Source organism: Molossus molossus, unplaced genomic scaffold (genome assembly GCF_014108415.1).
Source record: "Molossus molossus isolate mMolMol1 unplaced genomic scaffold, mMolMol1.p scaffold_m16_p_24, whole genome shotgun sequence".
Lineage (NCBI taxonomy): Eukaryota > Metazoa > Chordata > Mammalia > Chiroptera > Molossidae > Molossus > Molossus molossus.
This window is the reverse complement of record NW_023425360.1, coordinates 4,801,496-4,816,350: the sequence shown is the minus strand read 5'-3', so window position 1 is coordinate 4,816,350 and position 14,855 is coordinate 4,801,496.

Here is a 14,855-nt window from a genome sequence, read left to right as displayed (position 1 = left end):
AATGCATACGCGCGCAAGAGAGATCGAGCTGAATATGCCTCAAAAATACAGACTATAAATCAAAATGTTCTTCGATTCTCAGACCCCAACGATGGACGTCCTGCGTCGTGGAGTAAATGAGAACCTCTGGGCCCCCTTTTCTTTCTCAAACCCCTGCACCACGCATGGGGCCCAGAGCCACACAGACCCCAAGTGCCTCAGGCTGTGGCCTGAAGGCTGGAGAAGAAAACTGACGTGAGCAAGTGACGGGGGTCCAGCCAAGAGCTGTCCCCTCCCAGGCAGGAGGGGTGCAGGGGGAAGGTGCTGGGGGAGCCTGGGGAGTCTGCAATCGCCCCTCGTCCAGTGTTTCCATGCATCAGCTCCTGTGCTACCTGAGGCTGGTCTCCCTCCCCGTCCCAAGCTGCACCCAGGCTGAACCCAGCAGCCAGAGAAGGGCCCTCTCCTCGGGAGGGGAGGACAGGCGTCCAGAGTCATCCTCGGCTGCTGACTGCCTGTCCCCCAACCCAGCCTCAGAGGCAGGGCAGGCCCCTCGCTGAGCGCGTGCCCTGCAGGTCAGCTCTGCAGCCTGCCGTCTGCGCCAGAGGCGGGGGTGCCGCTCCCGCCAGCCCGTTGAGCCGCCCCATGCGGACTGGAGCAGCTCCCCACTTGACCCTGCTCCCAGGTGTGACCCCAGCTTTGCGCTCTGATGCCCTGCTGACCCGGGTAGTTGGACGCCTCGGCTCCTGGGCGCAGCCTGGCTGGGCACGGACTGTCACCAGCAGTTCGAGCCCGGGTCCGGCTCAGGCTCCCTGGCTGGGAGCGCTCTTCCCTGCCGACTCTTCCAGACCCACCTCTCTTCACTCCTCTTCCTCTCGTGCTCAGCCTGGGCCCCAAAGCTCTCCGTCTCCTCTGGGTTCAGAGGGAGGCTGCCCTGGCCTGACCCCCCCAGCTCCCGGGCCCCAGTCCCTCCGCAGAGCGAGAACTGACGGTCGCCAGGTCCTCCCGTGGGCCAGGCACGCTCTTCTAGCAGGGCCAGCCTGAGTCCACACCTGGGTCCCACACCCAGGGGCCCTGACCTGCTGCTGCCTCCACCTCCATCTCTAAAATGGGGCAAACGGACCCGTTCTGGAAACAGCCTGTCTTCATCCAACGTAGGAGGGACCTCGAGGAGCGGAAACTCAGGAACTTCTGTGTGGAAACACTGCCTGTGAGCGTGGGGCTGGATGCCGGGCTCCCTCTGGACAGCCTCCCGCCCCGACCCGGGTCCTCCCCCAGCCTCCCACCCCGACTCGGGTCCTCCCCCAGCCTCCCGCCCCCGACCCGGGTCCTCCCCCAGCCTCCCGCCCCCAACCCGGGTCCTCCCCCAGCCTCCCGCCCCGACCCGGGTCCTCCCCCAGCCTCCCACCATGGACTCAGTTCCTCAGCGTTTGATGTCTGTCCAAACGCCAACACCAGCCCAGGGGGGTGTGCTCCGTCCTTCACATCGACTCGGGGACATATTCTTCCATCCACCTGCATTCTGCCCCCATTCACACTCCTTTTATCCTTCACTGGGTGAACTCACTCACACACCACCTCTCCACCCACACACCCATCCGTCTGCCCACCAACCCATTCATCTACTCACCCACTCACTCGTCCATCGATCTACCCTCCCACCCGTTCATCAGACCACACACCTACCCTCTCATCCACTGACTTAGTCACAAATGTCGGCCGTCGTTCTAGCCAGCCACCCGCGGAGGCATCCACTCTCCGCGTCCCTACGCATGTGCCCTCCTCCTACCCGCTCATCCGTCTCTTCACGCGCTCACTTACCATCTGTCTGCCCACCCACCCAGTCATCTCTCCTTCCATCCACTCATCTGTCTGTCCTCCCATCCATTCATCCAACCGCACACCCATGCGTTCGTCCACTTATTAACGCATTCCTAAATCCCGTCCATCCTTCCATCCACCAACTCACCTCCATGCAACTCTCCCTCCCGACCTTCCACAGGGTGGTTGTCAGCTCAGCCACCCGCTCCCCATCGGGCCTCTCACCCGCCCGCGCGTTCCTTCACTCGTACGTCCTGACCGCGGGCTCCGAGCCTGGCCCCACAGCAAGGGCTGCAGATGGAAGGGAAACAGCTCAGACTCTGGCTCGGCAGGGGTCAGGTGACGGTGTATGTGCACGTGACACAGAAACAGGCAGCTGCAATCGGGGATGAGGAGGCGGCCCGGCAGGGAGCATGGGAGATGGGGGGCTGCGAAGAGGGGCCTCTGCGGGGATCGGAGCGGGGATCTGGGAGCGCCCAGGGACTGGCATCTGGCCTGGGTGTCACGGGCGGTCAGGGGTGGGCAGGTGAACAAGGGGAGTCAGCGCTGGGCAGAGGCGTACAGACAGGAGCGAATACAAAACTCTAAGGCAGTACTTCTCGTCCGGCCGGTGTGGCTCAGCGGTTGGGCGTCGACCCTGCACCAAGAGGTCGCCGGTTCGATTCCCGGTCAGGGCACATGCCCAGGTTGTGGGCCTGATCCCCAGTGGGGGGCATGCAGGAGGCGGCCAGTCAGTGTTCTCTCTCATCGATGTTTCTATCTCTCTCTCCCTCTCCAAAATCAATAAAGAAAAAATATTTTTAAAACAATAAAAAATAAAGCAGTGCTTCTCAGCTGTGGGTGGTGTTTGCCTGAAAGGGGACATCTGGCAAACCTGCAGGACCCAGCTGCTGCTGTCTGAGGCATGTTTGGTCGTCACAACTCACAGGTGCCAGTGGCAGCGAGTGGGTAGAGGCCAGAGATGCTACTAAACATTTTACAATCCCATCACAGAGAATTATCTGGCCCCTAAGAAGCCTGCCACACCAACCAGAAAGCATATATGCACCCCTATATTCATAGCAGCACTATTTGTCATTGCTAAGATCTGGAAACAGCCCGTGTCCATCAGTAGACGAGTGGATAAAAAAGCTGTGGTACATCTACACAATGGAGTACTATGCAGCTGTAAGAAAGAGAGATCTCTTATCCTTTGAGATGAAGTGGAGGGACCTGGAGAGTATTATCCTAAACAAAACAAGCCAATCAGAGAAAGACAAATATCACATGACCTCACTTATTTGTGGAATATAATGAACAACACAAGCTGATGAACAAAATAGACCCAGAGACATGGAAGTGGGGTACAGACTGACCAACCTCAGAGGAGGGGGGTGTTGGGGAGGGATAAACCACAGAACTTGTATGCATGTACGCGTAACCACGGACATGGACAACAATGCTGGGGGGAGGGGGGACAGGATCAGGAGGAGGGTGTCAAGGGGGGGGGAAAGGAGAAACATCTGTAACAAAAATAAATCAGTAAAAGAATGATCTGGCCCCACTGTCAATAGTGCCAAGGCTGAGAAACTGAGAAGCCTGCTCTGGGAGGACCGTGGACAGCTCAGGACAGAGGTGTGACGAACAGAGGGAGCGTGAGAGAAAATCCCAGACAGGTAGGCAGCAGCGACATCAGACGGCAAACAGTCATCGAACACGCCGCGCCGCCGTCAGTTCAGGCGGCTGTAAGAAGTCCCCGCAGACTGGGCGGCTTAAACAAAAATACTTATTTCTCATCATCCAGGGTAAAGACCGTTTATAGATTTCCTCGCTGTGTTCTCACCTGGTGGAGGGGTGACAGAGGTCTGTGGGGGTGGGGGAGTGTCCCTTTTATAAGGGCACTAATCCCATTCATCAGGGCCCCACCCTCATGACCTATAACCTCCCAAAGGTCCTACCTCCTAATGCCATCACATTGGGGGTTAATATTTCAACACATGAATTTGGGGGGAAACCAAGATTCGGTCTGTGACATTTACTCCACAGGCAGCTTTGTGAGAGGCACTGGGACCCTGAGGTTAAACAGGTCTCGGCTGCTGCTCTCTGAGAAATGACCCAAATCCACGAAGGGCAAGGAGCCCCCGGTAACTGAGCCCTCCCTGGAGCCCGTCTCTGTTCTGGGCTCTTTATATACATTATTCCACGCATTTCTTACAGTGATGCTATGAGACAGTACTTTTATTTCCACTTTTCCAGATGAGAAAGCTAAGGCTCAGACAATTGAAAACAACAACAACAACAACGGGCTCTCCGTCCCACAGTCCCTCCGTGCTGCCAGCCTGACAGGTCAGACCAGCCCAGACTTGATGGGCAGGCTGGTCCACAGAGACTCCACGCAGTCGGCGGGGCTGTGCCAGGGCCTTGGATGAAGAGAGGAATCAGGTCTGCAGGAAGGACAGGGAAGACAGGAAGGAAAGGCACACGGGACAGGGAGGTGGCAGGTTCTGGAAACGGGGGGTGGGCCCTGAGGGTCCCCATGAGATGCTCGCGGCCAACGGCAGCGGCGTTAGAAACTCCAGCCAGCAACCTCTGAGTCGAGGGGGTTTTACCTTTGAGCCTGAGTTTGACCTAGATCCCTCTGTCTCTGGTCCTCTGAGATGGAAACATCCTCCGCCTGCCTCCGCCAGTGTCCAGGGGAGGGGACAGTCCTCACAGATCACCATAGCCTGCCCTGGCTAGTCCTGGAGGGACAAAATCACTGTCTTTTGGGGGTATCATATCCCCCTCTGCTGAGAGCTGCACCCTCCTTCGATTTCTTCCCACCTGCTGTGTACATCATCCTATCACACACACATACATGCACACGTGTGCACACACATGCACACGCACATACACACACACACACACACACACCAGGGCTGAGGGTTTAATGGACACTGCTCATCGGATGAGGGAGGCACTTTGCTAAAGGAATTGCTCACTGCCTACTGCCCTGAGCCGCACAGGGTGAGAGGCTTCCAGAGAACCCGTTTTATCCACAAAATCTGACAGGAGACGGGGAAGGGGAGGGCGGGCAGCCATAGGCCAGGCCAGGGGAAATCTCTGCAAGTTGAACTTGGGCCTGTGACGGGGGACAAACCAGGGCCGGGAGGGCCTGGTCTCTGCGGGAGCAGCCCAGTGCTCTGGGACTCCTAGAGAGGCATGGGAAGGGGCAGGAAATCCCCGTCCCTGAGGGCCGTGTCCTCCGGCCAGGCGCCCCACGGGCTCCTCGCCCCCTCCCTTTGTCCTTCACCCCTCAGCACCCCAGCTCCTTCCTGGCAGGAAGGGGAGGGGAAATGTCCAGAGACTGGGCCTCCAGGGTGAGGCGTTAGAGACGGGGAGGAGCCCGGCGCGGAGGAGGTGTGAGGCCGAAACAGGGTGTTAGCTGCCACCCGCAGAGGCCAGGAGGCAGGGCAGCCCCCGCCCTGCTCCACTGCCATGGCCCAAAGGAGCCTTCAGTCACAAGTGGACAGTCCTCCTTCTCTGTGGATCTGGGCCCTCCCTCCCGCTTCAGCCCTCAGAGAGCTCCAGGGCACGGTCACCTGGCCAGCACAGAGGACCACCCTGGGGCGTGCATGCTGCACCCAGCCTGCGCCTGGGGAGGGAGACGGCTGCCCGGCCGGGGCTGGCGGGGGACACGCCGTCCTCACCTGGCCTTGAAGAACAAGACCCCAGAGGCCTGTACGACTAGAACAAATCCGGGAGCACACATGCCACCAGCACAGCCGTGGAGCCACCTGCGTGTGCCGGAATGATCCTTGTGCCTTCACCCTGGCAGGGCAGGGCGGAGGGGCTCACCTGCGCGCATGCGTGCTCCTCCCCTGCTCCGCCCCTCCCCAGTCCTCAGTGATTGCGGTTCTGGAGCACCTGTTTCCTCGGGGACACCCTCAGCCCCCTCGCGCTCGCTCTCCTGAAGGGACCGGGTGCCGCCAGCAGAGACCAGCACCTCTAAGGCCACTACCTACACCCGTTACGTTCCCGCCTTCCTCCCCACCACCTCCCAGTCTCAAGGGGCTCATGCCAGCCCCTCCGACACGGGGGCTCGAGTGACACCCCTGGCCGCTCCCCCACACCAGAGCTGCTCTGACCTGTGCAGAGAGTCAGGCTCGCTGGGCCGCGGGGAGATCATCGTCTCAGAGCGTGCCCGCACCTCCGGGAAGTGTCAGTGCACAGAGCAGAGTGAAAATGACAAACAACACCCCCCGCAACCAACGCCGCACGTCAGAACCGGGACGTGACAAATGAAGAAAAGAGCTGGAGGGGGAGGCTGCGGCTGAGCCTTGGCAGGGCAGGGCAGGTGAGACTGAGGTCGCCAAAGGTGAGTTCGCCCAAACCAGGGCACCGTCCGTCCCTGCGGCCTGGACGCGGGCAAGACGTGGAGGCCGAGGGCAGCACCGCAAGTCCTGTCCGGAGGGAAGGCCGGCTACGGGCCAGACCGTTCATCTGAAATGGGGTCACCGGCCCTGGGGCTAGAGAGCGAGCAGGAGCCGCTGGCAAAGGCCGACACGGGGCAGAGAAACCAGGAAAGACACTGAGTGTGTCGGGACGGCAGGAGAAGGGGTAGCATGAGCTGAGAGAAATCCAGCCCAGGTGCCTTCTCTTGTCCACCTCGTACCCACCTGTCATTAGCACCTGGGTGGGCTTGAGGGCGAATCCTGGAGAGAAAAAGAAGCTCCCCAGAAACTTAGCCAAAAGCTGGCCGGCCACAGTTACAGGCGTGCCCCCAAATCGCCCCAGAAGCTGCGCTGCACAGAGGGAACCCGAGGTCGGGCTCCGTGAAAACAGCCGGCATCGCGGTGCTGTGGGGTCCGCTCGTGGGGGGGCCTCGACGTCAGACCTGCTTCTGCTCCCAGGCCTTCTTCACCGCGGAGCCGGCGAGGGGGCTCCTCACGCCCTTGGTTCTTCCAGAAGGACCGTCGTGGGCCAGGACATCCGCTTTCTGGCAGGCAGACCATCAAGCTGTAGGCTGTGCCACCCGCCGCCCACGGGGCCGCTTCCGCCTGGCCCAGTGCCGCTCCCTGGGTGCTCAGAGGGGACCTCCAGCTTCACCTTTGCTCGGGCTCTGGCAGACCTGTCCACCTTCCAGTGACCCCCCCTGGCCAGGGCACCCCCAAGCCCACGAGGACTGACCCCATTCATTCCTGGGGAGGAACGGAGGGAAGAGAGAGAGGCTGCCGCCCACCCACAGCAGCCAGCCGGCCAGCGTGCGACACAACGCACGAGCCCACCCTCCGCCCGGGAACATCTGTAAGGAGGAAAAGCCCCCTAACAGGCTGAAAGGTGAAAAGGAGCAAAGAAAGACTCGTTGAAGACCTGAGGGCCCCGGGCTCCCGCCGGACCTGCAGGCCAGCGCTCTCCATCTGCTTCAGGTGGGTCAGGCTCTGAGGCTAACGAAAGTGACGCCGTCCGCGTACACAGAGTGCATACTGCACCGATTTATAAATACAAGCGCGGCGGCGGCGCCGCACAGCCTGCGAAGATGCAGGCAGGTTGTGATTAGAGGTGAGCCGGTTGCTGATTGTGGGTTAATTAGCTCTGCTAATAAACTGCCTGTAGCTTTTACTTAAGAAAAATAACATATTTCATCTCAGGTAGAACAATTACAGTGCATGTAAAATAGACATTTCTGCCTAATGAGCATTAGAAATGCTTTATTTGGAGGAAAGATCACACATACACACATGACTCTCTTTTAAAAAAAAAAAAAAGGGAAAGAGCCCGGCCTGTGTGGCTCAGTGGTTGAGCGCCGACCCATGCACCAAGAGGTCGCCAGTTCGATTCCCGGTCAGGGCACATGCCCAGGTTGTGGGCCCGATCCCTAGTGGGGGGCATGCAGGAGGCGGCCAATCGATGTTCTCTCATTGATGTTTATATCTCTCTCCCTCTCCCTTCCTCTCTCTCTCAAATCAATAAAGAAAAAAAAATTTAGTTTTAAAAAAATATCCAAGCCTACCTCCCCCTGATGGGATTGTGGTGAAGACAGTCTTCAAAGGGGTGGCAGCTGTTTTCCGACCCCAAGCTGATCTTCAGGGGACATCCGCTGGCCCCAGAGCCAGTGACACAGGAGCTGGACCCCCGTGGGCACCTGCGGCTGTGGGTGAACAGCCATCGAGTTGCTCGACGAGAGGCTCAGGAGAAATGCCCTAGTTAACAGCAGGAGGGGCGCTTGCGATGGGCACCCCAGGAAACAGAAGGCACCAGCAAGAAGAGAGCCCACGACAGCAGCAGATGGCAAGGGCGTGGTCCCAAGGCAGCGGGACAGGGGTGGGGCTCCAGGCTCAAGAGCAGGGGACATTTGGATCCTGGGTCTGCGTGAACCTGTGTGGTCAGCACACGTCTTACAAACCTGGCACTGGGAAAACCCTCCGACTCATCGGGTCCTGGGATGGCAGGTGCCTGGCGTGTGTGCCACGCTCTCTGCTCCAGCACCTCTCTGCAGAAGTGGCCCACCGCCGGGAGCTTCCTACTTACTGGTCACAGGCAGCCGCTCGGGATTGGTTGGAACTAGCCAGGCCTGACCTGTGCCATCCCTGATCTGTCCTGGCCTCTAGGTTTCAAGGTCAGGAAAGTGAGATCCCAGTTCAACTCATGTTCTAAGTGACCTCGCCAAGGAGACTTCGAAATGTCTGTAGTTCCTGGTTTCATCAAGGGTGTTCTCAACTGCGTCACAACGAACCCCCAGAGCCCAGACAGGTGACTCAGAGGAACGCAGGCCGAGCAAGTGATGTTTGATTCCATCACCTTTGGGTGAAGGATGCTACAGAAACGTGGACCGAAGGGGGAGCGTCATGGGGCCAGTAGGCTGCACACCAGTAACGAGCTTCCTTTCTCCTCAGGGTGCTGAGCCAAGGGAGCCGGCGATGTCACCCAGTTCCAGTCGGGGCGTCTTGGTTGCTAGGGTTACCATCACAAAGTAGCACAGAGGGAGCAGCTTGAAGGACAGACACGTCTTCTCCCGGCTCTGGCTGGCAGTCCCAGGCTGGGGCCGGCAGGTCTGGCTTCTGGGGAGTCTTCCCTCCGGGCTGGCAGGTGGCGGCTCCTCCCTGTGCCCTCACAAAGCCTCTGTCGGTGCCTCCTCTTCCTGTGAGGACACCAGTCCTATTGGACGAGGGCCCCGCCGTAGGCCTCCTTGAACCCTGATTACCCCTTTAAAAGCCCTCTCTCCAAATAACCTCACAACGGGGTTAGGGCTTCAACGTAGCAACTTGGGGAGACACGCTTCAGTCCATAACGCAGGGTCGTCAAACCACCAGCCCCCGCCCTGCCCTGCAGGACTCTCTGGGATAGGAGTGCGCTCACCTCTGCCCCCCAGGTGGCAGGATGTCTGCTCCCCCACGGACAGGGCGCGGAGGAGGGGCTGGCAGTGCCGCCCAAGGGGGCTACCACCCACCGTCGTGTGGACGCCCCCGACGACGTCCACATCCTGGTCCCCAGAACCTGGGAGCACGGGAAGCTACACGGCCAAGGGGCAGGAAGGCTGCCGATGAAATAACGGCTGTTAACCCTGGATCAGCGGGGTGGCCAGTGTCATCACAGGGGCCCGCACGTGGGGGGGGGCAGAAGAGGGGGCTGGGGAGCTGTGACTGTGGCAGGGAGGCAGAGACGCCACGCTGCTGGCTGTGCAGGTGGGGACGGGGCCTGAGCCGAGGGGTGAGGGCGGCCTCCAGAAGCTGGAAAAGGCGGGAACCGGCTTCACCCCCGAGCCTCCAGGGGGGAACGCAGCCCTGCCGGCACTTGATGGCAGCCCCGTGAGCGAGCTGGGCTGCAGACCCGCAGGGCTGTAAGATGAGAAGTGTGTGCTGTGTGTGTGCCACGGTTTACGGGAAACAAACACGAAGCTGATGGGGTTCCCCCGAGTGCTGACACAGGGAGAGGCCGGCAGCCCGAAGGGAGGCTGGCAGAAGGACTGGAAAAGGAGAGATGCCAGGGTCCCCACCGCTTGGGAGGGGAGCCCCAATCCTCCCACTGACGGTGCAGTTCACACACGGCCGCGCCTGGCTGAGCGGGATGAACGTGGGTCCCTCGGCGTTGACAGTCGAGGCTCACCCCCCGGTGGGCTCCTGGTTGCCCTCTCCCCGACCTCCTGTGGGGTTTCTGGCCTCGAGGGACAGCGCGGGCCTACACGACTGTCCCCACCAGGACACCGTCACCTCCTCCCCCTGGAGCCTTCAGCCTTTTGTAAGGGCTACGTGATTCATTTTGGAATAAAACCTGCGTTCCCAGAAAAGAAAGGCAAGGCGACCCAGAATCCCGTTCGCCCGCCAGATGTGCGCATCTGCAAAGGTCCTGCTACCCAGCATCTTCTCTCTGACACTCTGCACTTCTTGGTGGCTGCTTAACCCTTTCGGTGATGTCACTGACCTCTCTGAACTGCCCCTGCACAGCCTAGGGCCTTGCGGACGAGTCCGTGAGCTGGGTGGGGCGGCCTTGGAGGTCATGGTTTCTGAGACCAGGGAGCCCAGCTGAAGGCATGTGCGTGCCGTCCAGGCCTGCAGAGCCTGGCAGATGACAAGTGCGACCAGTTTCCCCTTCTCTCTCGGAGCCCAGGACCCAGGGATGTGTGCAAGGCACGTCTGGGCTTCGGTGTAAAAATAAACCCAGGGTTGTCGAGCACCAGCATGTTAATGACGATTAATGATTCGCTCTGACCCTCCCCAGCTCTCAGTGGGCATCTGCGACATGCTCCGGGCTGGACCCCCCCCAGTCCCTCCGCCTCCTGCAGGTTCCATCCATATGCTGAGCGATTCGGGAATGCGGATCTGGGGGGAATGGGAAGAGACGCCCACTACAAAACGCCTGCCCAGGGGCAGCGGGAGGCGGCAGCCCCTCAGCCTGGGGAGGCTCCCTCCACCTGCTCTTCCCTGGGACCTGCTGGGCTGGGCGCTAGCATCTGCTTACAATCCCCCCGGGGCCAAGAAAGCTGAGGCCTGCAACACACGCTCCTGGGTCCGTCAGCTGCCGCATGTCAGGTGCTCAAACAGGGGCCCGGTTCACTGGTGTCCCCCGCTCAGGACCCCAGGCCCTAAAGGGGGCGGCCGCTGTGTCCAGCCCCGGAAAGACCCATCCTCCTTAACCTCTCTTCCAGGCTAGAAGTGTCTCAGAGACGGTGAGTCCCCTCAGTGTCCCCGCAGTGCCCCGCGTTCCCCCACTGAGGCGCTCCTCGTGGTGTCTTCACCGTCTCCCCGTTTTACTGTAACACGGGGGTGCAGCAACCGCAACCTCGTGCGCCCATCCGGTCCCGATCGCCTGGACAGGTGCCGGTGCTTATCGGTGCTATTGTGACTCCCATTATTTGAGGAAGAAAATACACTTACCAACACTGAAATGACTTGTTCCCAGTCCCATAGCTCATGGGCGCTGAAGCCAAGAGTCAACCCCGGTGGTGTCTGCCCCGTTCCATCAGGGCCACCCAGCACAGAGGGGGGTCCCAGACCTGGGGTTCATGTGCAATGCTTGCAGATGATGATGACGATTCACACAGTTCTGGCTGGCTGACAATTGAGCAGTGGGTGCAGGGGCCAAAGAGGCTAGCAAGAGACCCTTGGGGTACTTCTGAGAACTTGCCCCAAGGTCTGGGGTTGTCACTGTGGGGAGTGGGGACCGTCCCCAGCTAGCATCACACACCTCACCAAATCAGCCTGACCGAACACAGCAGGCTGGTGTTTATCTGATGATTTCGTATGGCCCACAGATGCTGTTGTACATACCCAAGTGGCCCTTGGCAGAAAACAGGCTCCCCACCCTGGTAGAGGCTGAAGCGCAGGTCAAATGCAATCCTGCTCATCGCGGGGCTGGGATCTCTCTGCACACCTTGGAGTGGGCGCCGGGGTGGCTCCAGCCCAGTCCACGCGTTTACACCCCGCTCACAGGGGAAGGGGAGGGACGGCCGGCGGTCCTGCCAGCTCCTCCCTGCGCGTGATGGGCGGGAGATGGACTTTGCCTAGACCACACACTGCCTTGTCCTGCCCGCTCCTCCTGCGACTAAAACCACAACGGAAAATAACAACAACAATAATAATAAAGAAATAGAAAAACTGAATCGAAAAAGCCCCGAAAACCAAGCACCTTGAAGACGTATCCCCCTTTGAAATCTCTCTGATTGGGCACCTCCTATCGAGGGCGGGAATGCGGGGACCCCCCCCCCCCCGCCGCTGCAGAAACACACACAACAGTCCTGGGTGGAACCTCTGTTACTTCTGCTGCAGCTGCCCTGGGTTCCCACACGGCAAGTCCTGGTGGAAAGGAAATCTGTCGCCAAGCCCCCGGCCGGCCTTGGTAAAAAGAACCAGGTGGACTAACCACCGAGCCCTCCTTCCAGCGGACCATCCTCATTTCCCTGCAGCCCTGTGGCGGGGGGCAAGGCGCCCCTTCTGCGGTGTGTGAGCTTCCACTGCAGGGGCCTCTCGCCTCGCTGCGCCCATCTGGCTCTGAGCTGCGGCTGCCTCTCCGTGCATCTGCCTTCTCGCCGCCGCGGGCCTGCCTGTGGCTCCCGCGGGCACCCGAGCAGAGCAGCACCTTCCTTCCTCGCCCTTTCCGGACCCCACCCCACGTCACGGGATCGCGACACGTCCATCCGGGAGCAGCCTCTCCTCTCCGACCGAGGGTGCTGTTTCATGAGAAACCAGCAGTACTCAGCTCTCCCCCTCAGAAGCAGCACGTTTCTCACAGAAAAGGGCGGCGACGTGGGACAAGCCCCGCTCTCTTGACCTGTCCACATAACCGGGAGCCAGGCGTGTCTGAGCAGCACAGACCGAGCACAGAGACAGTGCCTGTTGAGCCCTGGAACCAAATCCTGCGTTAGCATTAGGGTCTTTTTTTTGTCTTTTTTCTTTATTGATATGAGAGAGAGAGAGAGAGAGATATGGAAACATCGATGAGAAAGAGCATGAATCGGCCGCCTCCTGCATGCCCCCCACTGGGGATCGGGCCCACAACCTGGGCATGTGCCCTGACCGGGAATCGAACTGGTGACCTCTTGGTGCATGGGTCGATGCTCAACCACTGAGCCACACCTGCCGGGCTGCATTAGGGTCTTTCATGACTATCCGCTCTCCACACTTCCCCTAGACATACACACATACACACACACGCACATGCACACACATGTGCACACACATGCACACATGCACACGCACACGCACACACGCACACGTACACACACACACGCACACAGCCCTCTCCACCATCTGTGCCCGCACTGGTCCAGGCCTCCCCCAGTCTCCTGCAGTAGCTTCCATCACGCCTCACACCACTCACCTCTCCCCGCTGACCCAGCCCTGCACATGCTTCAGAGGCTGCTACGCCAGTGCTTGCTCAGACCCCTCAGTGGCCCTCCACTGCCCCCACAACAAAGGTGGCCCGCGTAGCCTGGCATTCAAGACCTTTCCTGACGGGCCCCCACAAATCCTTCCCGCTGTGTCTTCCACGGTCCCTACACATCCTCTGGCCAACTGGCCTCCTCCCCACCCCCTGTGCACACACCCACGCTCCTCCACCCTGGCCGGCTCATTCTCCACCCTCTGTCTGCCCAGACTGTCCTCCCTCCGTCTCTACCTGTCAAACCCCGCCTTGCCTTCAAAGCGCAGCTCAGGTGTCACCTCCCCCACAAAACTGCCCACGCTCAGCACCGTCCATGGCAAAAGCAGAACATTCTCACATCCCCAACTTGACACAGTCTTTGCAGTGTACCCGCTTTGGCTCTGGCGTGTCCCTACTTACAGTCCCTGAGTCCTAGCCCATCCCTGCTCCCGTCCCACCCAGGGTATGCACCTCGGGGTGAGGGCTGACCATGGCTCCCCACTGCTGACCCCGAGCCCCTCCCGGCCTCAGCCCCTCCCCAGCTCAGAGCCATGGCACTTCCGATGTGCAGTGACTTCGGCAGCGATGGTCACCTTGCCGGAGGGCCTGCTCTGTTCCCGGCCTCTGTTCCGGCCTGCTTTTGCCTTGATCCTGAGACCGAGGCCTAACCTTTTCTCGCATCTCAGACTTACTATAATCCCAGTTTCCTGCGTCTTTGGTTTGGCTTCCTTCTGCCCGGAGACTAGAGTCCCAACACTGTCACAGGACTAGAGTTCTGCCAGCAGAGACCCGGCCTCCCTGGTGGCCCTGCCTGTCACTGCCCAATGCCCGTCCCAGAACGGTCTCACCTGGTAGTGCCACTGTCTCCTGCTGGCTTCACGGCTGGATTCTCAGCAACCCCATTCCCTCCTCCCCGGCACATAGACCTCGTTCTGGGGACACAGTGCAGCCAGAGGACTGCGTTCGGACCAGTGGGGTGCAGGAGGGAGCGACGGCCGTGCACGCCTCCCAGCCCACCACACTTCTCGCTCCGTCCCTCCCCCTGCCTGGAATGAACGTCCCACATGGGAGCCCCTGGCCACGTGGGGTTATGCAAATTACTTAAAATGAAAGAAATTAAAATCATTTTGAGGGCTCGATCGCCACAGCACAGAGACGGGACTTATTCGTCCTCACAGGGAGCCCCGGACGGCCCCGCTCTACGGACCGTGTCGGGCGAAGTCGGGCCCTTGAATAACAGCTGTTTACAGGAACTAACGTGAGTGAGTGAGAAATGCCCCTGATGGGGTGAGCGGCTGTGGTTTTGAGACTTTGTGGGACAGCAGTCCGTGCACCCTAACATCAGCCGCTCATTGTCCAGACGCCGTACACGCCGTGCCCGGGCCCTGCTCGTCACCTGCGCCTCCGCCGGCCTCTCTTCCTGACCTCCCCACTCCTGACTTCCCAAGCCCGTCTCACCGTTCCCGCCAAGTCCCTGTGCTACCTCTACTGTCGTTCACTTAGCATCTCTCCTGAAGTGGTCTCCACTTGTATCTGAATGAATGCATCACATAAGGACACCTTCTGTAACTTCTCACACGGAAGCCAGTGCTGCTTGCTGTGTTAGTCAGGGTTCTTCGAGGACACAGAACTGACAGAGATAGAGACAGAGACAGGGGTGGAGATGGACACAGAGACAGAGGCAGGCAGACACAGACATAGACATAGATGTAGACATAGATGCACAGATTTATTAGAAGGCA